Source organism: Pezoporus occidentalis, unplaced genomic scaffold (assembly GCF_034315485.1).
Source record: "Pezoporus occidentalis ecotype Australia unplaced genomic scaffold, CSIRO_AGI_Poc_V1 ctg4, whole genome shotgun sequence".
Classification (NCBI taxonomy): Eukaryota; Metazoa; Chordata; class Aves; order Psittaciformes; family Psittacidae; genus Pezoporus; species Pezoporus occidentalis.
In genome coordinates, this window is record NW_026915724.1 from 18,239,094 (window position 1) to 18,264,174 (window position 25,081).

Below are 25,081 nucleotides of genomic sequence, written 5' to 3' on the forward strand. Positions count from 1 at the left end.
GAAGCCACCCCCGGGGCGCGGAGGGCGAGGCAGCCGAGCCCCCTGCCGGCGGCCGCCCACATGGCAGCGCTGCGCAGGGAAGCTCGCTGCCCGCCCGCCCGCTCTCCAGCAGAGCCACCTGCACCCCCGCGATCACCCCCCGCTCCCCGGGACCCCGCTGCTTGCCGCCCGCCAGCGCACAGGGGCTGCTTTGCTTCCGTCACAGCGCGTTCGGGGCTCGGCCATGCCCGCCTTGCCCGTCGGCGAGGGGTCATTTACCACCCCACACGGCCCCCCCAGTCCAAAACGAAGGTAACAAAGGGCTTGGAGCCCTGTCGGGGGAGGGCATCAGCATCCCGCCGGTGACACCGGCCGCAGCCCCTCGCTACCGCCAGTGCTGTGCTGCCCTCCGCGGGGTGACTGACACCGAGCGCGACCCAGCGAGCGAGGAGCCGCTCCGCCCTGCACCGCCCCGGCCCCGCTACCTTTGTGCCCTCCCCAGGCACCGGCGAGAAGGCGAAGTAAAGCCCCGCGCCCCCCGCCGCTCCCTTACCTTGCTGGGTAGAGAGAGAGAAGTTGAAGCGCTCCCTTTCCACCCCTCCCTTGATCTTTTGCTTTTAAATTTAAACTGTTTATTGTATGCTTTTAATTGTATATTCCACCTCCCTCCCCTCGCACCGAGCAACTGCGCTCGGGAGTCCCGCCCGGCGCCCTCGGTGCCACCGTCTCCCTCCGGGCCTCCGTGTCTCTCTCTCTCCGGCGGGAGGAGGGGAGGGGACGCGAGGGGAGGAGAATGGGGCGGGCCCGCAGGTGCCGCCCCTCCTGCTCTGACAGCAGGGAAGGAGAGGGGTCGTGGGGCCAGCGGGTGGTGGTTAAGACGGAGCCGTGCTCAGGTGAAGGGTGTCCGGCACACCCCGAGCCGGCCCCGGCCCCGGCCCCGGTCCCAGCCCCGGTCCCAGCCCCAGAGCGGCGGGGCTGGAGCCGCGTCGTGTCATGGGAAGAGGTGGTGGGTTGTGAACGGTGTACGCGGGTTAGTGGAGGAGACCTCGGAGGGCAGTGGGGCTTGGGGCATGGCGGCGGATCTCTGTGAGGAGAGAGCGACCTGGGGTGCTTCCAGTCAGGGAGGGGAGGGATGAGGCCCTGCACGGTGTTGGAGCCATGGACGGAGCTGGGAAGCGTCAAAACCGTGTCAGAAGTCCAGGAGGCTGAAGATGGAAGGCTATCTGCACTGCTCTGCGAGAGGCGGTCCAGCACCGCGGGCGGGTCAGCACTGCGGGCAGGGTTTAAAGTTGAAGTGGTCACTTTATGTTTTGGGTTTACTTAGCAGCGGAGCTAGTCCAAGAGCAGTGAAGTAGAAGCTGAAAGGGCTTTGCGTGCTAGGAGGGTGCTGTGGCTGTACTTGCATTGGAGATTAAATTGAACAGGGATCAAGGCAAGGTGCGTAGAGATGAGGGCATTTGAGTCCAATGGAGGGGATGAAAACAGAAGGATCTGGAGCATTTAAAGCTGTAAATGGAGTCCTAGTCTGCATGGGGAAGTAGTGGGTTTGGATTCTTTGTGTATGTAAGATGAAGGTCAGACTTAACAGGAGCATGGGAAGGAGACTAGAAATACAGCAGGGCACCTGAGGGTAAATATCCCTTGAACTGGGGGAAAATGATTTTGCACTGTCTTCCTTTTACCTTTGATTGATTAAGCTACCATGTGAACCATCTCCTCTCCTTTTCAGTTTTTGCTTTTCAAAGAGTGTGTTTCTTCAGAGCCTATCAAAAAGCATTTTTCTTCTCTCAGGGCCATAGGGCTCAGTCTTATGTGATGTCTTATCTTTCTGCCTCAACAGCTGAGAAAAAAAAGTGATAGTGACAAAAAAGTGGTAGTGGTATCACCTACTGCTGTGTGACACTGAGAAAAAGAAGACGTCCAGTACTTTTCTGACATCCTTTGTATTTGCAGGTTGTAATATGAAGTTCCAGCATCCCAGTGAGCGTTCTCATTACAAGAGATAATGAGACTTTCCATCAAAAAGTGTGACAGAAAAAACTGTCCCTACCAACTTGTCACTTCTCTGTAGTAGTTCTGTACTTTTTAGCTCATGGCTGTAGCCATGAGCTCCAGAACATTCTTACGTATATTTTCATATCTAGTTGTTCTCAAAACCAAGGAACCTCCCAAATAAAGCTTTGCAAATGATTTGTTCATTGGCTACTTTGATCCTGAAATACATTTTTTTATGTGAATAACTAAATCTGTTGGTTTTGACAGGTCTATTCACATACTTTAATTGTGTAGAGCTGGGTTTCAGCTGTGGATTTACCTGCAGACATTGTCCTCCATTAGCTTATCTTGCTGTCTGTGCATTTAAAATGTTGCTAATAATATGATCCTTAACAGCAGATAGCTAAAAATTTAGCTGAAGCAGAACTTCAGAGACTTTGCTAAGTGAGACCAGGCTTTAGGATCAAGTCCTAAAGCTTTGCCACTTTGTCTGTTCAAAGTCATTCACTTAATTTTTCCAAAAACTTGGAAGTAGATAGCTGTAAAAGAGCTGCCACTCTAGTATGTCTGCTTGTACTCTGTGTATGTCAACTATGCTGTTGATACTTGGCAAAATAGAACTGAATTAAGCAATAACAGTGCAATAACAGTGTCAGTCCCTGCCATATGACCCCAGACAGATTTAGAGTGTGACTTTATTATTACTGTTAAAAGTTCATGAGCTATTTGAAAGCATATCAAGGCTCCTGTAGAATACCTGCTATAGCATATGATCATTCTAACCTAGATTACTTAATTATATCTAATTTGATCCCAGTAATTGCAGTCTAGATTTCCCTTCACATTTCAAACCGTTTCAATTTACTTAGTGGTATCTACTGAATAAGTGAGAATTATTCTGGTAGCTCTTTTCCTATTCAGACTTATTTTTTGTTTGCTTTTTTTAAAAGGAAGGAACATTCACTACGTGTTTTCTTTTAACTTTCTATTTTGACTATCAACATTTACAGCTTGAAGGGTGGTTTCATCTGTACCATCTGTGGGCCATATTGCACATCAGATGGCAGGATAAAATCTGTAACAAGAACATTTTAGGACATGAAACTCTTTCAGGGTTTGAAGCCATAATATTCACAACACAACTGTGTGGATGTGGAGCTGCTCATGTGTCTGAAACAGAAGATGCAGAATGCCAAAGCAGCTGCTGGTGTGAAATAAAGGAGAGACCACACAGTCTGGGGAACATACTGGCATCAAGAACAAAAGAATGTTTGAGGAAACAAGAAAGTGCAACTTCAAGAGGTGAGAAATTAGAGTCAGTCACTAGGAATTACTGACAGCAGACATGCAGTCACACAGCAATTAGAGGCTCGCCTTGGGAAGCAGGGCCAGTTAATACTGAGGTAAAGACACAGCATCAAAACAGCACCTGATTTAGCGAGCAGCATTTTCTGATCCCTCCCTAGGCAATAAAGGGGGAAATCGTCACTCATGGATTGGGTTTTGACCATTTTCATAGTCACAAGGCAAAATACCATTACCTATGTTATCTTCTATTCTGTGTAAGAGCACAGTTTGAGACTACAGTTTGCACAAAGATTGATGGCCCCCCAGTGGAACTACAGAGGCTGATGGGTACCCTTCACTCCTGAGCCTTCGCAATGAATTGATTTCCCCTACCTTGAAGTATCTCTTCATTTTCTTCATATATTCTTGTTTTGGGAGCAGTAACATCTTTTGGATATAGTGTTCTAAATACTGTAGATAGGAACTAACAGTTCCCCCTTTCATAGCCATTGGGGCAAACTTCCCCATAGATTTCAACCTTTCTTTTTCTGGAAGTGAAGGTTGTCAGTTCATCTTAGGTCGTTCTCTAAACTAGAGGTTGTATTTATGTCATGCATATTACATTTAAATATACATTTAAATAACTTGATGTATCCAACCTCAGAAATAATATTTAAAAAAACATAAATAGTCACACAAGGGAACTCTCTGCTTTAATTTCTTGTTATTCATGAACTATCAACTTCATACATACTGAACACAGATTTAGTCTATCTTTATTTACAGACAGTGAAAACAACTTGGCAGCTCCAGCAGGCAGTTTCATCCCATTCTCACATGAAAACCTCCAAAAGGCAAACCCTCTCCCCATATTCTTCTCATTGACTTTTGAAGGAGTTTAGAGACCTAGATTAAACCACACACCTATGCACCACCACTACTGGATGAATGCAGTCCCTCTCCTTGTGATCACCCAATCAGTTACCACAGGGATATAAAAAGATTCCACCCACTCTTCCCCATTTGACATGTTCAACAGAACCACTCACTTAACATGTACACTCACATTGTACATCCCCCGTCTTGTTAGTCATACACAGGAAAAAGACCAGTGGCAATTTCATATAAGCAACTAAATTTAGAGCCTTCAAAGGTGGGCTTTTCTTCATGGCACTGACACAGTTTGTTGAGTGAAACTCAATTGTAGAAGTTCTTAAAACCCAAAATTGCAGCGTTTCCTGTAGCTGTTACCAGTAAAAGTAGTGAATTTCATCAAAGTCACTGCTGGTTGATGTTTGCTGGGATACTTATTCTGAACCCAGCTGGGTTGAGATGCTGCTCATGAGCTAAAAAGAATGTTAACAACAGCAGAGAAAATGGTCCTGAATCTATATGGCAGTCAAGCCACGAAAACTGGGCATTTTAAAGGTGAAAACCAGACATCTTACAATTACAGCACTCAGTGTTTGTGGTGCAAGGCATTTTTATAATTTTTTATATTGCTTCACATATTTCACTATTTAGAGTTTATGGAGGTTTATCTACACAGAGTGTCAAACTTTCGTCTTGGTTTGTGACTTTCTTTTGATTGTTTGTTTTTTTGTCTTCACAAAGTCAGAGATGCATTCGAGCTTTTGGTGTTTTTATAAATGGAAAACATTTTTGAGCTGAGGTGGATAAGACTGCACAAGCCCTAACTTGGTTTTGTCACGGTTCCCTTTCCACAGACAAAATTCCTACTTAAAGCAGGTTACAGTAAATTCCCCAGGCTTGTGTAGCTGCCAGAACTAACAGTCATTCCCCTCCCAGTTTTCCTGCCAGGTCCATACACATCATGGTAAGCCTGACTTTGTGCTAATGAAGAGCTTGGCTGCTAAGTGAAGTTAGTCCAGCATTCACTACATCTTAACAGGCCCAAGTGCTGTCAACAGCAGATCTCTTAGTCTTGTGGAGGCAAATCTCTGAGCTTACAGAGCTACCTACTCCCACATTTATAAATTTCCCATCTTCTCCAAAAGATTTATGGTGGTATGTGGATGTAGAGACAGCTTGGCTCTGTTCTCTTAAAGCACAGAGGAAGAAGTAGGTATGTGCTGTGGGGTGTGACCTGCCAGCTGGCTTTTCCACAGTGAAGGTTTCCCACAGAGCCTCTGAAACATGTCTAATAGCCACCACACCTCTCTTGGGCAGCTTCTAGGGTCTTGGTATTGAGCTGTCTTAACCTGCACTCTGCAGGTGTGCAGACACAGAGTATTTTAGCTACTTGTCTCGTAGCTGTTTTCTTGTTTCTCAAAGAAAGAAAGAAAAAACCCCAAACAAACCCAAAACAAAAACCCCCAGTTAAATGTAGCACTATCTATATGCCTACAAACCTTGCAAAAGCTTGCACAGCTACAGGTTGGGCAAAGAAGAGACTCAGAGCAGCCCTGCAGAGAAGGACTTGCGGGTGTTGGTTGATGAGAAACTGAACATGAGCAGGCAGTGTGTGCTTGCAGCCTAGAAAGCCAACCGTATCCTGGGCTGCATCAAAAGGAGCATGACCAGCAGGTTGAAGGAGGTGATCCTGCCCCTCTACTCTGCTCTTGTGAGACCTCACCTGGAGTATTGTGTGCAGTTCTGGTGTCCTCAACATAAAAAGGACATGGAACTGTTGGAACAAGTCCAGAGGAGGGACACGAGGATGATCAGGGGACTGGAGCACCTCCGGTATGAAGATAGGCTGAGAAAGTTGGGGCTGTTCAGCCTGGAGAAGAGAAGGCTGCGTGGAGACCTCATAGCAGCCTTCCAGTATCTGAAGGGGGCCTACAAGAATCCTGGGAGGGACTCTTCATTAGGGACTGTAGTGATAGGACAAGGGGTAACAGGTTAAAACTTAAACAGGGGAAGTTTAGATTGGATATAAGGAGGAAATTCTTTCCTGTGAGGGTGGTGAGGCACTGGAATAGGCTGCCCAGGGAGGTTGTGAATGCTCCATCCCTGGCAGTGTTCAAGACCAGGTTGGGCAAGGCCTTGGGTGATATGCGTCACTTCACCTTGGAACCCACAATAGCCAGTATGTATATCCCCTAGTCCACACTTGGACAGGGTTGGATGCTCATGGCTCCAGCATGATGTTTCAGGTCATGTTTTATTTACATATTGAGCTTTTTGTACAGGTTTCTTGGTACCTCCTGCCAGTTAAACAGACAGGATTGTGATGCTGTCAGGAGGGAAGGAAACCAGCTTGCACTGCTGGTTAGAAACAATTCCAAAACCAGCTGCTGTCCAGTCAGCCAAAAAACAGGAAGAAAATCCCAAGGGCTACAAAAACTGGATTCATTAATACTGTGGGTTATTCTTAACATAAAAATAGTTAATCTCTATTCCATTATTATGTGTTTATTGTATAGAATGGTCCATGTCCCAGCAGCTCCAGAGAAAGGGTAGGTCCAGGTTATGCAAACCAAATCCCTCCTGGTCTTCTACTTCATCTACAGGAGGTTCTGTTCCTCTGAAGTAACAGAAAGCCAGCTCTAGATGATCTTAAGGTCCCTTCCAACCCTAACTATTCTATGATTCTATAAATCTCTTACTGTGTTCACTCATAACGTTTAGTAAACTCATAACGTTTATGAACTTGACAAAAAATATTAGACCACATAACCTGGGCTTCTGCTTCCTGAGCTGTAGCATTTCCAGATCAGTAATCCTACATGTATGGTGTCTCTGCCCTTCTTTGCTTTCTTTATTACTGTTTTGTTTTGTTTACCCTTGACCTTTGAGGAAGAATTTTCCTTAAGGTAAATTCAGTTTTATGTAACATTTTGTAGTTGAAAGTCAAGGATTCCCCTTAGGTTTTGGCACCCCAGAATTAAAGTAAGGTGCAGTGCTGTCTGGCTCAGTAGGAACCTCTTCAAGGGGTCACCTGAGAGTAACACTTTTCCCAAAATACCAAATGTGCCATGTGGTGCCTCACAGATGGTGGCTCCAGCTGTGGTGGGAACTTGGAACTGGAAATGCCAGCCATTTATACTCTTGGTGATTGAGTCCTCTCTACGTCTGCTGTGATCATCAGCATCAGGAATTTGAACATTATGCAAAAGTAAACTTGGAAAATCCTAAGATTTTGAAATTTTCAATTCTAAATGAAGTTGAGAGTAGGAGGAAAAGCATATCCCTTGTGAGTAGAAGATCTGAGGTAGGAGACCAGTGCTATTGGAGTTGAAAGCAGACAGATACTAGGAATGGTTTATAAAATCCTTCAAGAGATGCTACTAGAGAGAAAACTAGATATTACTAAAACTAGAATGTGAGGATGGACATGGAGAGAGGTAAACATAATGATCATTAAAGTACTGGTTGAAACAGAGTCTATGTTGACTTCATCAAACGCTTCGGTCAACTACCTGGTCATTTAACTGCCTGTTGGCTGGGAGAACAATGTTGCTACTCAAATCTTATCTGGTTTCACTGGAGACGAGTTGCTGAGCAACCAGATAGACCAAGAGCATGCTCAAGAATGTAAATGCCACCTCCCTGCAAAGAAGTTTGTCCTTCATTGCATTGCCATCAAACGCACAGCCTTCGCTTGTAAACACCAGTAGACGCTTGCCTATCAGGAACAAGAAGAGAAATTCCACCACAATGTTAGGGGAAAAAAATAAATCCTTTCAGGCAATGGTTGCCCAGAGGGACTGAGGAATCTCCATCCTTGGCACACTTACAACTTGACTGGAAATGATGCTGAACACCAGGTGCTAACTCAGCCATGTTCTCAGCAGGGAGCTGGAGCAGGTGCTCTCCAATGTTCCCTTTTTTCTATTATCAGAAAGCAATTGTATGCCAGCTCAGTAAAAAGAATGGACATTTTTAGGTACTTTTAACTTCCCAAATAAATAGGCTGTGCTGCCGTGACTGACGTGAAAAAACATAATACAGCGGGGAGGTGTTAAAATGCAGGTAGCTTGCATGCACATAAACCCACATGCAGGGGCACATGCAAGCATTGACATCAGCAGCTCTGTGGGGAAGCAGTACAACAGCAAAATATGAGGGCAAAAAGAGGGGTGCCTGGGTTTGGGAAAACCTTTGGACAAGGCATGAATTCTTGTTCTTGCCAGGTTTTGTTTCCAAGATGCTTGAACTGAGCCCCTGCAGTGAACTGAACAAGAGCTCTGAATTAATGGATTCAAATTGACAGCTGGTTGCATAACTCAGGTACATGCTAAACCCTTTCTTTCTGCACCTCCTTTCCAAGAACTCCAGGGGGATGAAATACATTCTCTCTCTTGAATGGGGGAAACTCCATCAAGTCATTTAATCTGGTATTTTCCGAAGTTCAGTAAAAGTTCAGTCTTGCATTTATCCTCAGACACGTATAAGGTTTTCCTTTTTAAGATAACTATATTAGGGGACCTAATATTGTTCCCAGTCATGGAGGAGAAGTGTGCAAACCTTGATCTCAAAGGTACTTGCTTCCACCTGTGAGAAAAGTTCAGTTAGCATTGAATGGTTTCAGTTCCAAGAAACTAATAAGTGATAGCTGTCATATCTGAAGCTAGCTATTCGTCTTTCAAGATAGGAAAAGCTCTGCTGTCACAGACTTCATCATTCTGATGGCTATGTCACACCATTTTCTTGCCTATAAGGGAAGTCCCTGGAGAGGTAGGAGCTCCTTCACATGTGCTCTGGATCTAGTAGAGCAAAATAACATCCATCTCTCCCTCCACTAATGTGGTAACATCCTCCCTGATCCGAGCCTCGAAGAACTAGACCAGCATTTCAGTGTAACAGCAAGATTAGTGCCAAACAAATCCCAAACTACTGTAACTTCACTAGCCTGACTTAAGACTCCACTCTCAGTACATCTAAAGGTTACAATACCCCTTCAGGTCCCTTTTCAGTGGGAGTTTCTGTTCAGGGGCTGTGCCATTCTTTTCTGAGTCTTTTCCAGAGCCACTGCTTCGAAATATGGTTTCACATCTTATTACTGTGGCCTTCATTCTCTGTTCTTAGATACAGAGCTTCATCTTTACCTGTAATAAGGTGATGTATTACATGCTTGCTTTCTGTTTACCACCTGATTACATCAGTGACCTATTTTTGTTTCTGTTCCTCTGGTCTGTTGCAATACGATGAGTTTATGTTTTCTTCTCTATCACAGGTAGAAATGGAAAATAGCCAGGACGCAATCCAGGTGGAGCTCCTCTGGTTAACGCTCTGAACAATGAGCGATACTGAACGATGACTGTTTAGCATTAAGACTAACCACTGAGTTAACCACTGGATTTTGAACATATCTGGTACATTAATTTGCTATAAGCTCTTGATCAAAGAACTGTGCAAAACAGCAAAACAAAGTGTGCAAAACTAAAGCCTTATGCAATAGTTTTATATGAAAATATCAGTCTCTATGAATTAAGGTCTTACTCTTCTGATACAGGTAACAATTATCTCATCAGAATCTACTTCCTGTAAATCCATGTCGGTTGGCAAAAGTAATGTAGTTCCTTGTATTTTGGTATTTATTAACAGTCATTTTGAGCTGCATGCATTTCATGCTCTGGACTTTCATGAAGCCTGTAGGGAGAAGAATCCAGGCTACAGGCTGGACAGAAGTTCACAGCCTGAATTGACCAGGTTGTTCTGTTTACCTTTCAAAGTACAATTCCAATGTGAACTTGTTTCCCACCTGATGGAGATCCTCTCAACTTCCAGTTCTCCTGAAAGTGAGTTTTAGTGACTGAGAGCACTCTTCTGTCAGCTCTTAGAAAGCTCTGGGATGTTAACAATACACCTTTTCTGATGTTAAGGTGCATGGTATCAGTGGTGTTGTTTAGAGCCTTTTGAGACACCTCCTGCTTCCTCCATAGCAGTGAAACCAATTGCTTTTATTCCTAGATGCAGAACTGAGGTATTTATTGAAATTCTTAAAATAAGCCCACTGCCAACCTTTGTTCATCCGACGATTTATACTGTGCATGGGCAAAAATCCCAGGCAACCCTGAGCCAAAACCAAGTCTTAACAAATCCCCCTAAAGTGTTTCTTAACAAGAGCATGGTTATGTTGGTTGAAGCTTCTCTCCTGTCTACATCTCTGGTGGCATTTCTACTGTCCCGATATAGCACCTAATACGTTATTGAAACCCCCTCGTTCCTATAATTTCAGAGCCGCATTCTTACGAAACGGTTGTTATCCGTATTTCTGCTCTCCATCCCTGCAGCATCCCTGTGGCTCTGCGTCACAGCAGCCCCTTCTGGCTGCCTAACGGCCAGCCCTTCTCCCGTGTGCCGCTTGCCATTCCCTCCTTTCCGGGGAAGTCTTGTCTTACCCTCCGGGGAGCGTTTCGTTACTTGACCAACCCAGCCCCTGCGAGGGAGACAGTAAAACGCCGCCCAGCTCTGCGCAGTCGCAGCGCCGCCTAGCGGCCCGTCTAGCCTCACAGCGGCGGCCCTGAGGAGGGCCGGGGAAGCCGAGCGCGGTCCGCTGCCGGCTGCCACCGAGACCCCGGCGGCCAGCTTGGCCTGCCTGTGCCCGGCGGGGCAGAGCTCGGGAGCCCGTGTCTCCGGGCTGCCGATATGCGCCGCGGGGTTGCCGCCTCACTGGGAAGCTCGGAGGCTCAGCTGCCGCCTAGCAAAGGTGGCACCGCTTCTGAGCCCAGCTGCTTTCCTGCTCCCTGGCTTTCACCACTGCAAACTTACCATCTGTCCCCTGAATTACACATATATACATTATACATTATACAAAGCCCTGTCTAGGGACTAAAAATTCAGCAGTTCTTATCTCCTCATGATCTAGGAGCCAGCAGGGCCAGGGGAGCAATCATCCCGCTGTATCCGGCACTGGTGAGGCCGCACCTCAAATCCTGTGGTCAGTTCTGGGCCCCTCATTGCAAGAGAGATACTGAGGTGCTGGAGCAGATCCAGAGGACAGTGAAGCTGTCCTCTGGAGGACAACCAAGACCGAAGATTCTGAAGAATAAGTGTGATGAGGAACATTGAGGGAACTGAGGCATCTAGTCTGGAGAAGAGGAGGCTTGGGGGGGACCTTATCTCACTCAACAGCTACCTGAAAGGAGGATGAAGTGAGGTGGGGGTTGGTCTTTTCTCCTAGTAACAAGAGACAGGACAAGAGGTAACAGCCTCAAGTTGTGCCAGGGGAGGTTTAGATTGGCTATTAGGAAAAATTTCTTCACCAAAAGTGTGCTCACGCATTGGAACAGGCTGCCCAGGGAAGTGGCGCAATCACTGTCCCTAGAAATGTTCAAAAGCCATGTAGATGAGACCCTCAGTGGTATGGTTTAGTGGTGGTCTTGTCAGTCCTGGAGTAATGGTTGGACTTGATGATCTTAAAGATCTTTTCCAGCATAGCTGATTCTATGGCTCTATGTTTCTATGACTACAAAGGTAAGTAACTATTTTCCTTTCTGTTTAGACCCTTGCATCACTATTTTTTATCTTCCTTTTCTAGGCCAGCCCTGGTGATAGCGACTTGTCTGTGGGCAATGGTCTGCAGGTGAAATCTCTGCCCTGCTGGAGAATGTGACAGTGATTCACATCATTTCTAATCAGTTGAAGTCCCTTGTCATTCAAGTCGAAGTATGCCACAGTACAGCAATAGCAAATGCTGCCTGAGGATATGTCGTCACCTGGAAAGAGCCTGTGCGCATATAGGGAAGCATCTCTTCTCCTCAGATCTCTCCAAAGGGTACAACATTGCTGTGTCAAGCTACAGCTTGTTTTTATAGTGGTCAGTTTATGGGAGAAATGCAGGATTAGCATAACTTCTTTTCACCAAATGTCTGTCTGAAATAAAGTGTGCTTGACAGTACATGCGAGCACACCCCGTTCAGGATAGGGTGGAACCAGGATGTTGCCTGCTCAAGAACGTGAGGCTTCCGCTTGGCAGAGCACATAACCCCTGGCAACATGCCCTGAAAGCTGGAGCACCCCACAAAAGAAGTCAAACAAACAAACAAACAGAAAAAAATGCAATCAGGAAAGAGCTGTCAAACAGGCAGGTAATTCATTTTTTTCACCTTGAAGCCCCCTGTAAGCAACACCCAAGGAGAGAAGGCACAGCCCACCTACCCTTCTTCCCTGTGGCCACATCTGCTAGGACAGTCCAATCACCATCCCTGAATTCCCTGTTTTCTTTCTAATAGGAGATTGCTTAGACTCAAAATAAGGGAAGACTGCCCTCAAGCTGCCAATGTATCCAGTTTAGGTAAGTCGGTCTCCTCAGGAACCAGCAGTACCCTGTGGCACCAGGCAGCCCGTTCCTGTCACTAGACTTTTTGTAGTCACACTTCAAAGCTTTGCCCTGCACTGCTCCAGTCTCTTTGGTGTCCACCCTGCAATATCTGCACAGAAATGTCATTGTAAGCTCTGTCATGATATCCACTGACAACATGTCCAGCTCCTCAGCTGAGTTCAGGCTGGATTTTGGCAGACAGGGCTAGAGAAATACAAAAGGTGCACATGACTCGTAGCATGACCCTTTACTGACAGAAATGCAGCTCTGGCTCTGTCATCATCTTGTCTTGCTTCACCATCTTCAGCATATAAGGCTGGAGGCAGAGGGTGGATGCAGAAGAAGTCCTGCAGCAGGTGACTGAGCTGCGGGATGCTGTTAATAGACTGCGAGATGTCAGGGAAGCTGAGAGTAAGCAGGAATGCTTGCTCCTGGCCCAAACTGTGCAGGGGCCTCGAGCTTCACCTCTACCTCATGAAGGAAAGAAGGAGGCCGTTAACCTGGGAAGCTGGGAATTAGTGACAAAAAAAAAAAACAAAAAAAGAAGGAAAAGGACAATTAAAAGCAAGGGGCTTCCCCCTAAATCTGTTGTCCCCACGCAGAACTGCTTTGCTGTCCTGCAGGGCGCTAATGAGGAAATGCACTCGAGCCAGAAACAGCCGGCTGATACCCTGGTAAAGAAGATCTCTACTGGTGCTGCTAGGAAAAAGCAGCGGGTCGTAGTAGCAGGGGACTCTACACTGAAAGGGACAGAAGCACTTGTCTGCCAGCCGGACCCCTTCTCAAGGGGGGTGTGTTGCCTACCAGGGGCACGGATCAGGGATGTGGCAGAGAGGCTGCCTGCTCTAGTTAAATCCCACGGACTATTACCCACTCCTGGTGATACATGTGGGTGCTAGGGATATAGATAGTAGTAGCCTGGGGAACATAAAGAAGGACTACAGAGCCCTGGGGGAGGTGGTTAGGGGCTCTGGAGCTCAGATTGTCTTTTCATCAGTTCTCCAGGATACAGGGGAGGACCTAAAAAAAGCTAGGAGGATTAGCCAGGTTAATAACTGGTTAAAAGGGTGGTGTCATAGTCAGGGGTTTGGGTGCCTTGAACACGGGACCCAAGTTTGTAGGTCAGGTCTAGTGGGGGCTGGTGGAGCTGGTCTGATAAAGAAGGGAAAGAGCAGTTTTGGTAGGAGGCTTGCCAGGCTGGTCAAGGAGGCTTTAAACTAGATGTGTTGGGGGAGAGGGGCATCATTCCATTCCAACACACCCAATCAGTTGCCAGAACCTATAATAAATGCTCGGAGCAATGTAGAGATATCCCAGCCGCTCCAGCCAATGAGCAGGCTTCAGTTGGAGCTTGGCTCAGATGCCTCCATACAAATGCCTGTAGCATGGGGAACAAACATGAGGAATTAGAGATGTGTGCACGTCTACGGGGGTATGATATAATAGGCATCACAGAAACATGGTGGGATGGCTCCTGTGACTGGAGTCTTGGAATGGAAGGTTACAGGCTCTTTAGAAAAGACAGGCCCGACAGGCGGGGAGGGGGAATTGCCCTTTATGTTAGGGATATACTGGAGAGTATGGAACTCTGTCTGGGGACAGGTCAGCAGTCCACAGAGAGTTTGTGGGTCAGGGTTAAAGGGAATATAGCTATGGGAGACATTACTGTGGAGATCTGTTACAGACCACCTGATCAAGGAGAACCTGCGAAGGAAGCACTCCATAGACAGATAGGAAAAGCCTCACGCTCGTAGGCCCTTGTTTTCATGGGTGACTTCAACCACCCTGACATCTGTTGGAAGGACGGTACGGCCCGGCACAAGCAATCCAGGAGGTTCCTCGATTGTGTAGAAGACAACTTCCTTCTGAAAGTAATAGAGGAGCTGACAAGGAGAGGTGTCGTGCTTGACCTCGTGCTCACCAGCAGGGAAGGGCTGGTTGGAAATGTAATTCTCCAGGACAGCCTTGGATGCAGCGATCATGAGATGCTCGAATTTGAGATCCTCAGGACAGTGAGAAGAGCGTGCAGCAAGTTCACTGCCCTGGACTTCAAAAGAGCAGACTTTGGCCTCTTCAGGAACCTGCTTAGGAAGGTTCCATGGGATACAGCCCTAGAGGGCAGCGGGGCCCAAGACTGTTGGTTGATCTTCAAGGATCACCTGCTACAAGCTCAGGAGTGTTGCATCCCAACCAGAAGGAATTGCAGCAGGAGGGCCAGGAGACCTCCAGGGATGGATAAGGAGCTGCTGAGGAAAATTCAAATGAAAAAAGAGGCTTATAAAAGGTGGAAGCAAGGTCAGGTGGCATGGGAAGAGTACAGGGATGTAGTCCAGGAAGCTGGGGACCAGGTTAGGAAACCTAAGGCCCAAGTTAGAATTAAACTTAGCTAGAGGTATTAAAGATAACAGGAAGGGATTCTACAAGTACATAGCAAATAAAAAACAGACTAGGGAGAATGTAGGCCCCCTCAGGAAGCTCTTGGGAGAACTGGCTACACAGGATTTGGAGAAGGCTGAGGTTCTGAATGACTTCTTTCCCTTGGTCTTCACTGGCAAAGGCTCTGACCGCACCACCCGAGTCTTGGAAGGCAGATGTAGGGACTGTGAGAATGAAGGCCTTGCACCCACTGTAGGAGAAGAACTGGTTCGAGACCATCTTAAAAATCTGAACGTGCACAAGTCCATGGGTCCTGATGAGATCCATCTGCAGGTCCTGAAGGAGCTGGTAAATGAAGTTGCAAAGTCGCTGGCCATCATATTTGAGAAATCATGGCAGTCAGGTGAAGTTCCCAACAACTGGAAAAAGGGAAATATAGCTCACATTTTCAAGAAGAGGAAAATGGATGACCCAGGGAATTACAGACCAGTCAGTCTCACCTCTGTACCTGGCAAAATCTTGGAGCAGATTCTCCTGGAAGGCATGCTAAGGCACATGAAAATCAACAAGGTGCTTGGTGACAGCCAGCATGGCTTCACTAAGGGGAAATCCTGCCTGACCAATTTGGTGGTCTTCTATGATGGGGCTACAGAACTGATGGACAGGGGTAGAGCAGTTGATGTCATCTACCTGGACTTGTGCAAAGCATTTGACACTGTCCCACATGAAATCCTTGTCTCTAAATTGGAGAGACATCAATTTGATGGATGGACCACTCGGTGAATAAAGAACTGGCTGGATGGACGCACGCAAAGAGTTGTGGTCAATTGCTCAATGTCCAGCTGGAGACCAGTAATGAGTGGCATCCCTCAGGGATTGGTGTTGGGACCGGTCTTGTTCAACATCTTTGTCGCTGACATGGACAGTGGGATTGAGTGCACCCTCAGGAATTTTGCCGATGACACCAAGCTGTGTGGTTCTGTTGATACCCTGGAGGGAAGGAATGCCATCCAGAGGGACCTTGACATGCTTGTGAGGTGGGCTGATGCCAACTTCATGAAGTTTAACCATGCCAAGTGCAAGGTCCTACCCCTGGGTCGGAGCAATCCCAGGCACAGCTACAGATTGGGCAGAGGAGAGATTCAGAGCAGCCCTGTGGAGAAGGGTTTGGGGATGTTGGTTGATGAGAAAATGAACATGAGCCGGCTTCAGTGTGTGCTTGCAGCCCAGAAAGCCAACCGTATCCTGGGCTGCATCAAAAGGAGTGTGACCAGCAGGTCGAAGGAGGTGATCCTGCCCCTCTACTCTGCTCTTGTGAGACCTCACCTGGAGTATTGTGTGCAGTTCTGGTGTCCTCAACATAAAAAGGACATGGAACTGTTGGAACAAGTCCAGAGAAGGGCCATGAGGATGATCAGGGGACTGGAGCACCTCCTGTATGAAGACAGGCTGAGGAAGTTGGGGCTGCTCAGCCTGGAGAAGAGAAGGCTGCGTGGAGACCTCATAGCAGCCTTCCAGTATGTGAAGGGGGCCTACAAGAATCCTGGGAGGGACTCTTCATTAGGGACTGTAGTGACAGGACAAGGGGTAATGGGTTCATAGTTAAACAGGGGAAGTTTAGATTGGATATAAGGAGGAAGTTCTTTCCTGTGAGGGTGGTGAGGCACTGGAATAGGTTGCCCAGGGAGGTTGTGAATGCTCCATCCCTGGCAGTGTTCAAGACCAAGTTGGACGAGGCCTTGGGTGATATGATTTAGCGTAAGGTGTCCCTGCCCATGGCAGAGGGGTTGGAACTAGATGATCTTAAGGTTCTTTCCAACCCTAATTATTCTATGATTCTATGATTCTAAGTCAAAAGCAGAACATGCAAGGAATCTGAGGTAAGAGAGATAGATAGCTGGGAACACCTGCAATACAGATATTGAAGTCTCTGACTTGAACCTCCAGTTAAAGGACACCAGTGACTGGCAACAGTGACCTGGAGATGAAAAAATGACAAGAAGTTGAGAGCTAGCTGATGAAACTTACTCTGACAGTACCAGAACAAGCCCAAGACCTACCCCAACAAAGTTAAAATTGTTTAAAACAGAATTCAGTTAAAATCATTATTTTTTTCTAAAATATTTTACAATGTGTGACTGCAAACTCCTGATCTGATACTTAGTTCTAAAGCTGAATTTACTATGTCCTCAAACTACATTTCCTTCAGCTCTTCAGATTTTATTTTGCATATTTCTTATCTGACTGGTGGTCTGGTGCTGTTTAGGTTATACAATTCAACACAGCCATTGCCTGAGGGGACTAGATTTTCAGGAAAGTGCTCCATGTAGGACCTAACTGCAGTCTTTGAACATGACAGTCTGCATTGAACTACCTGATCGCAACAATTAGGATCATTCCTAAGTGTAATTATGATCCGGTATTTAAACTGCATTTTTAGAAACAGAATCCAAACATGAAAATTTAAAAATACTTGAAAAGTTAAAAAAAGAAAAAAAGGATGAAGGTGCTGCTTTTATTTTGTTCTTCTCCTTCAGTAGGAGAGCTTTTCTAGTACCAGACACAGGATGAACAATTAACCTTTATATTGCACTTTTCAACCACAGATTTTAAAGTATTTTACAAGTACCACTGGCAGAAAAACTGAATCAAACCTGGTGGAATTACTCCCTGCAGCTCTGCCAAAGAGGCAAAAGCAGATTTACATGCTATCAACTGTCCTGTCTCTTAACTCTCTGAATTGACTCTCACTGCTGTAAACTGTATTATCTGTACTGAAAAAGGTGAAAAAATGTGCTCTATGTGCTTTAGACCCTGGTGAGGATCAAAACATATCACTGCATTAATCACATGGCACTGCATAAATCAAGCTCACCACTCATTTTTAGAAGTTATCTTTAGCATTTTTAAACCATGTCATAAATTTATATTTGACTAAGCCTTTAAAAATTAGTCTTTATAATAGTTTATATACTGCAGACATTTGTTTATAAAGGGAAAGAGATTTTTTGCTCAAAAGGTTCTGCACGTTCCATTAAACACGTGGAATACTTCGGAATGTTGGAGAAGGCTCCCTTTGGTTTTGTCAACACCAACATGAGGAGCTTCTGTAAGTTGTAGCTACAGGGTATTCCTTCCTGCTATACAATTCCAGACCACTAAGGTTTTTATACTTCAAACACTTACATCTGGGTTGTTTTTTTTTTCCCTAGAAACCATGCATGCTCAGTGATGTGTAAGTTAAAATATCATTAAGCATTTATGCCACATAAGGGCAGGTTATTACCTTAGCACAACTAAGGAACCATGAATGTTTCAGAGGGCACTGGCCTGAGACTAAAGATTTATTAGTCCATTCTATCCACTGGTCACACTCCGCAATTATGGCATGAAGAAGCTATTTTCTCAAAAAGGACTTTGCAACATCATTGCAGTGTACCCAAGTAACTTCTATCCCATAACCAATGGGACAAACCACTCTGACTAGAAAATGTTTGAAACATTTCACAACATAATGCAAAGAGCAGATCTGTAGAGTGTCAAGTTGGCTTAGTAAGAAGACATCGAAGCCTCAGGAGTTGGTCTCAGGTCTGCTGTTGATACTAGCAAATGCTTTGAAGGTAGGGAAAGGAGTGCCTTATTGTTATAATTGCTGTCCTTTGGCTGAAATACTTAAACAAATTTCATTTTCTTCTGCTGAGAGCTGTTTATGTAAATGTAGATACAAACTAACAGAAGGTAGCTGGTGTTTTCAAAGCCTGAATGTCTACCTCGGTTTCCCGTGTTTGGCTCTCAAACTACTGAGGCCAAGCCTTTCCGGTTCCAAACTATCATTACTTCATCCAGTTGGAAGCCACTTGGGATCTGTTTGGCTTTTTTAAATGCCATTCCTATATCTGAAAAGTATTGGAAAAAAAATCATCTATCCTATGACTTGCCTGGAGGATGGCAAGTAACTTTTAGAGAAGTGTGAATTGAGCTACAGCTGATAGGTCATAGAATCATAGAATAATTAGGGTTGGAAAGGACCTTAAGATCATCTAGTTCCAACCCCCCTGCCGTGAGCAGGGACACCTTACGCTAAATCATATCACCCAAGGCCTCGTCCAACCTGGCCTTGAACACTGCCAGGGATGGAGCATTCACAACCTCCCTGGGCAACCCATTCCAGTGCCTCACCACCCTCACAGGAAAGAATTTCCTCCTTATATCCAATCTAAACTTCCCCTGTTTAAGTTTTAACCCGTTACCCCTTGTCCTATCACTACAGTCCCTAAGGAAGAGTCCCTCCCCAGCATCCCTATAGGCCCCCTTCAGATACTGGAAGGCTGCTATGAGGTCTCCATGCAGCCTTCTCTTCTCCAGGCTGAACAGCCCCAACTTCCTCAGCCTGTCTTTATACGGGAGGTGCTCCAGTCCCCTGATCATCCTCATGGCCCTTCTCTGGACTTGTTCCAACAGTTCCATGTCCTTTTTATGTTGAGGACACCAGAACTGCACACAATACTCCAAGTGAGGTCTCACAAGAGCAGAGTAGAGGGGCAGGATCACCTCCTTCGACCTGCTGGTCACGCTCCTTTTGATGCAGCCCAGGATACGGTTGGCTTTCTGGGCTGCAAGCGCACACTGAAGCCGGCTCATGTTCATTTTCTCATCAACCAACACCCCCAAGTCCTTCTCTGCAGGGCTGCTCTGAATCTCTTCTCTGCCCAGCCTGTGGCTGTGCCTGGGATTGCTCCGACCCAGGTGTAGGACCTTGCACTTGGCATGGTTAGACTTCATGAGGTTGGCATCGCCCACCTCACAAGCGTGTCAAGGTCCCTCTGGATGGCATTCCTTCCCTCCAGGGTATCAAATGAACCACACAGCTTGGTGTCATCGGCAAACTTGCTGAGGGCACACTCAATCCCACTGTGCATGTCAGCGACGAAGATGTTGAACAAGACCGGTCCCAACACCAATCCCTGAGGGATGCCACTCGTTACTGGTCTCCAGCTGAACATTGAGCCATTGATGACAACTCTTTGTGTGCAGCTGAGGTCACATAAGGACAGAGTTTTACTCCAAGGAACATTATCTGTGGAATAGCCAATGCTCAAAGGTGTGAATTCAGGCCAGGAGTCCATGCTTCAGCTAAACACATCTGTCGTGGACTTCCCCCCTTTCTTGCCCTCCCCCTGCTCTGACAACTCGGGTTTGTAGTGTATAACACAAATCACTAGCTACCACCAGTGATAATAATGATAAAGGAAATAACAAGGGAAGAGAATACAACACCTCAGCACCAGCCGGATAACTCCCCAGTCCGACCAAGCACTGCCCGATACCTCCTCCAACCCTGCCATCTCCCAGGAACACCTCCTGGGCATGACGTGCTGTGGTATGGAATACCTCTTTGGTCAGTTTGGGTCAATGGCTTCCCCTCCTCCCTGGCAGAGCATGAGGCTCACAAAGTCCTTGGCCAAACCAAAACATCGCTATCAGTTCTGTTCCCAGGCCGAAAGTCAAAACACTGCACTGCACCAGCTACCAAGAAGGAAAAACATGACTGCTACTGCTGAACCCAGGACAACATCTTAATGGCAAGGACAGTCTACCTATGCCTCCTTGGGTTTTTCAATGTTTGGTGGTTATTTGGATATTGGTATAAAATATGTGATCTAAAAATCATCTAACACACTAGCTCAAAAAAGATTTATTTTATGAAGTATGTCTAGCTGCCTGATACGAAACAATCATGGAACAAGGATCTATGCTATTCATGTTAAGCATTCAAGGGGGTCAGGTCATGCTGCTGGAAAGTTGCTTTCTTCCCCTAAATCTGAAGCCTTTCAGGTCTATGATATTGCAGAAAGGCTTTGGGGCTCTCAGCACTGTTGGTAATGTCAGGAAAAGCTTGTACACTGCTGTGGCTCATAGCCTCCTGTTGCTGGAAGGTGTTCATAGATGCTGGCAGTCTCCTATTGACACCAGCTACCTAGCGGCAGTTGTTATTTAGCAAAATTGAGAGCAGCCTTGAGGAGAAGGACTTGGGGGTGTTGGCTGATGAGAAGATTAGCAGTGTGAGATTGCAGCCCAGAAACCAACCATGTGCTGGGCTGCATCTAAAGAACTGTGACAAGCAAGTCGAAGGAGGTGATTCCACACCTCTGCTCTGCTCTCTTGAGAACCCAGCTGCAACTGCGTCCAGCTCTGGAGCCACCAACAAGAGGGATGTGGACCTGCTCAACTGAGTCCAGAGGAGGCCATGGAGATGATCTGCAAGCTGGTCCCTCTCTGCTATGAGTTCAATCTGAAAGAGTTGGGCCTGTTCAGCCTGAGGAAGACAAAGCTCTGAGGAGACCTTCGAGCAGCTTCCAATACCTAAAGAGGCCTACAAGAAATCTTAAGAGGGACTTTTTACAAGGGCATGTAGTGACAGGGCAAGGGGGAATGGCTTTAAACTGACAGAGGGGAGATTTATATTAGACATTAGGAAAAAATTCTTCACTATGAGGGTGGTGAGACACTGGCACAGGTTGCTCAGAGAAGTTGTGACTGCCCCATCCCTCGCAGTGTTCAAGGCCAGGTTGGATGAGGCTTTGAGCAACCTGGTCCAGTGGAAGGTGTCTCTGCTGATGGCAGGGGGATTGGAACTAGATGATCTTTAAAGGTCTTCAAACCCAAACCATTCTGTGATTCTAGGAAATCCAGTCCTGTGCTAGTGATAGATACTAGAGCTGAATTTCCCTTGATGTTTTTCTTCCCTCAGTGTTCTTGTACACCCCTGAGACGACTGCTACATACTTTTTCAGATTGTTCTTTCTTGCTAGGAAAAGCTTAACTTTTCACTTATAAGCTCTTTTCAACAACAATTACGTGACAAAAGCTTTGCCTAGAAAAGAACAAAGAGTTAATTCTGGCTGGCTGGCTGGCTGGCCCCGAGTGACCCCTTGTTCCCACTGCCTTTGAAATTACTGGAGTTTGCTTAGCCTGAAGAATTACAGCTATAGGAAAAGTTATGCTTCACTGATCTATTTTAAACAGGAACAGCAGAATTTTAAAAATAGAATCCCCCCTTTTTTTTTCTTCCTGACTGCGGCATCTTCGACCCAAGTATGTTGATGCAATTTCCAAAGCACTAAGAAATGTCTTAGGTCACATTTAAGTCAGGTCAGCCAAATCCAGGATCAGTGAAAAAATGAGTTGTTCATCTGGTTTGGAATGAGATCTTTCTTCCCATCATTCTTAGTTATAAAGATGTCTTTTGTGTGGTTGAAGCTAAATTTAAGCTTTTTAATTTGTGTACAATCTATGCGTGTTTTATGCAGCAGCAACACACTGCGTTACTAGTAGTCTGCATATACAATTAGGGCTTTATGACTTGAAGTCAGTTAATATTAAGATTCATATATTTGCAGCAATTAAAGTCTGGGAAGTAATAGGAATAGATGCTTCTTAGAGGTACAGTCTGAATCTCCTTTGACTTGTGTTGGTTTGGCTCCACTGTCTTCAGTGAAGTTAATCCTCACCTTGATTTGAGCATCAGAAGAAGAGAATTCATCCCTGAACATATTCCTAGGGAGGTCTGCTTTTATAAAGCTTGCTTTTCTTTCAGTCCATAGCACTGTGCATGGGAGAGCACCGAAAGAGAGCACACTCTGCCATGGAAATAAGATCGTGCAGCATGTTTCTTCCACCCAGCAGCTCACAGCAGCATCCTCAAGACTGATCTTGTCTCCAATGACCGACGCCTGGAGGGGTGAGCCTGGCTGTGATGTGCAGCTCCAAAAGGGGCTGGTTTTACAGGGGGGCTTATTTCTGCTTGCTGGTGACACTGCATCAGTGAGGTGGAAGGTAGGTCATGCTTGGGCACAAGAGTAAAAGTCACATTCGGACAAGTGTGGATTGAATAAAGGAAATGGTAAGGTGAAAACCTACTGACTTCTTATGTGCATTGCTGTTTCATAAAGAAACATCTTACAGGCTCTTTCTTTCTTTGCAAAGCATTCAGCTGCTGCAATCGAATTTAAAAGTAAAATGAGTTGAACTTCAACAGATCTATAGTAGCAGCTAACTAGCAAAGGAAAATCCATGTCTAGCTATTTCCTGCTGCTATAATGTTTTGATAACAATGGTACACAAAGACTCATTTTGTTTAGCATGCCCCCTATTATTGCATTTCAGACAAAGTCTCGATTCTCTAAGTCCAAGACAAAGTCTCAATTCTCTCTGAGACAAAACCCCAGGATGAAAAATATGGATTTGAAATGTCCTGAACTGCACAGGAGAAAGGACTCAGATTAGCATCAATTTCTGGATCCAGCTGCAATGAAAACAGAGATAAGGCAAACATGTGTTTTCTAATTGGAGGGATAAATTTAGGAAAGATTTTGTTCCCCATCATTCCCTGTCTGATTATGAAGTCAGAAAAATTACCATATTCTTCCTATTGTCCACACACACTCCCTACACCAGGCAGACCTGTCCTTTCTGTACTGAGATTTGTTCTCCTACAGTACTGAGTTTCTCTTCAAGAGCTCACACACACACAGCAGCTTTATTTACCACCCCCAGGTGCAAACCTCATTAACTCATGTTTACTTTTGTGTTTTCAGCCTTCAGTAATGAGCTGGGTTAATGAATAGTGAAGATGGTGGTGGTTAGGAGAAAGGTAAAGAAAATTCAGGAGCTGGTTTTGCATCTTTCACTTTTACAGGCTCATAGGCAAAATGGCTATCAGCCACTTAGCTATATTCCCTCCTCCAAACAAAGCCCTTGGAGATGATGAACCCCCAAGATAGGCCTTGGTTTGTTTAGTTTTTTTCAGGATGGTGGGAAACAAAGCACAGCCAACCCCCTGCCTTTTGCAAGTTATAAATACTGTACAAAATTCTACTTTTGTCACTGGGAAATGCTTTCTCCTGTTGTTCAAAGTGACTCCAGATGCTGATGTACTTAGTACACAGCACAAGTAACCCAACTGGAATGAAAAAGCAAGGTAATTGAGTTTACATTCATCTGTCAATATTCCTAGGGGACAGACTGTTCAGCCTGCCAAGTTTGCTCTGCTTATGCACGCATAAACAGAACATGAACTTAAACCGACTGGAGATTCCCACAGTAGATTCTCCCTGGTGAATAGGGGATCTCTGCTGCTGTAATCTGTTGGAGGTGGTTCAACTGCTTCTATCCTAGTCATTCCCTCATGTCCCACAATATCGGGAGGTGAGCTGAACATTTGTCAGGGAAAGAAAGAAAAAGTTGTCATAGAACTGAGTTTTTCTGCATCAGATGTTTCCTTGACTCAAGCCCCATTTTTAAAGGACAAAACATTTTAAAGTACAAAACCAAGTATTTTCTGTGCTTCTCACTATTCTAGTATCTGGGAGCTTCACATGCACATATATTTCTTTATCTTTCTAATATACTAGTGAAGTGAAGGATTGTCATCCCTCTATGTGAAACAGAACATGGGGATCAAGACAAAAAGTTTATTTTAACTTTGGGTGAGCAGTCTGAGGCAGTCGGGAGCAGACTTTTGCAAAGAACTTGGCTATTTCATACTTTAAATTGCTATGTATTTGAGTAATCACTAATCCTCATTTGAGATAGTTCCATGAAAAGGGATATGTCTAGGCCATACAAACAGCAGCAATCTCTATCTCAAACACAGGAGGAAGTCAATGCCCATAGTAGAGCAGACACACAAGACTGTGAGAGAAGAAGCAACTATGGCCAATAGTAAGTGCATGTTGGAAATATACGAAAGAAAAGCACAAAAAATGGGAGAATCTGTGAGGTGAAGCAACAAGGGAATATTCAGTTCTCTAGGTATGGGAGGAAACCATGGAAAATGTCTCTGAGGAAAACTGAAATTAAGAGGCTCTTCAGCTGAGCTCTGGGTGGCAGGAGCCCATGGAGACAAGCAAAGGAACTGCTTCTTACTGTTTAGCTTCTGCTGTGTCTGAGGAAATGGTCTTGTAAATAACTCAGAAAAAGTGGCTCCACTACAACTTTCTTTTTGCAGTAGAAACAGCCCTCAGCATGTTGCTATCAATGCCACATTTAAGGCACAAGTCCCCGCACAAAAGTATCTGGCTCCCAATTGGAAAGGCAAGCTCTCAGTAACATAACAGGTCTGATGCTAGCTGGTTTGGATCCACTGTGTATACCCTATGAAGCTGGTATAGATGGGTCCAGCAAATCTTGTGTGTCACACTTAAAACTGGG

General features: G+C 45.6%; 1 protein-coding gene and 1 long non-coding RNA gene across 12 annotated transcripts in view; one reads left to right on the top strand and one right to left on the bottom strand.

Annotated features, from left to right (window-relative positions):
* The window catches only part of GREB1L (GREB1 like retinoic acid receptor coactivator), a 139,835-nt gene extending 138,915 nt beyond the window's left edge, over positions 1-920 (bottom strand). For 9 of the 10 annotated variants that reach the window (XM_062632868.1, XM_062632867.1, XM_062632864.1 and 6 more), the window contains exon 1: positions 533-669. The gene's annotated coding sequence lies outside the window, so the exon portion shown is untranslated. Of the gene's footprint in view, positions 1-532 lie in introns of all 10 variants that reach the window. The other variant, XM_062632859.1, reaches the window with a different exon arrangement.
* On the top strand, positions 916-22,788 carry LOC134171014 (uncharacterized). 2 transcript variants are annotated; one of them, XR_009967451.1, is made up of 3 exons: positions 916-1,416; positions 11,711-11,883; positions 22,474-22,788. It is a non-coding gene; the product is annotated as an uncharacterized LOC134171014 (long non-coding RNA). The 2 variants fall into 2 exon arrangements; XR_009967452.1 differs by having other exon boundaries at positions 11,711-11,810; positions 22,467-22,788.
* The last annotated feature ends 2,293 nt before the right edge of the window (positions 22,789-25,081 follow it).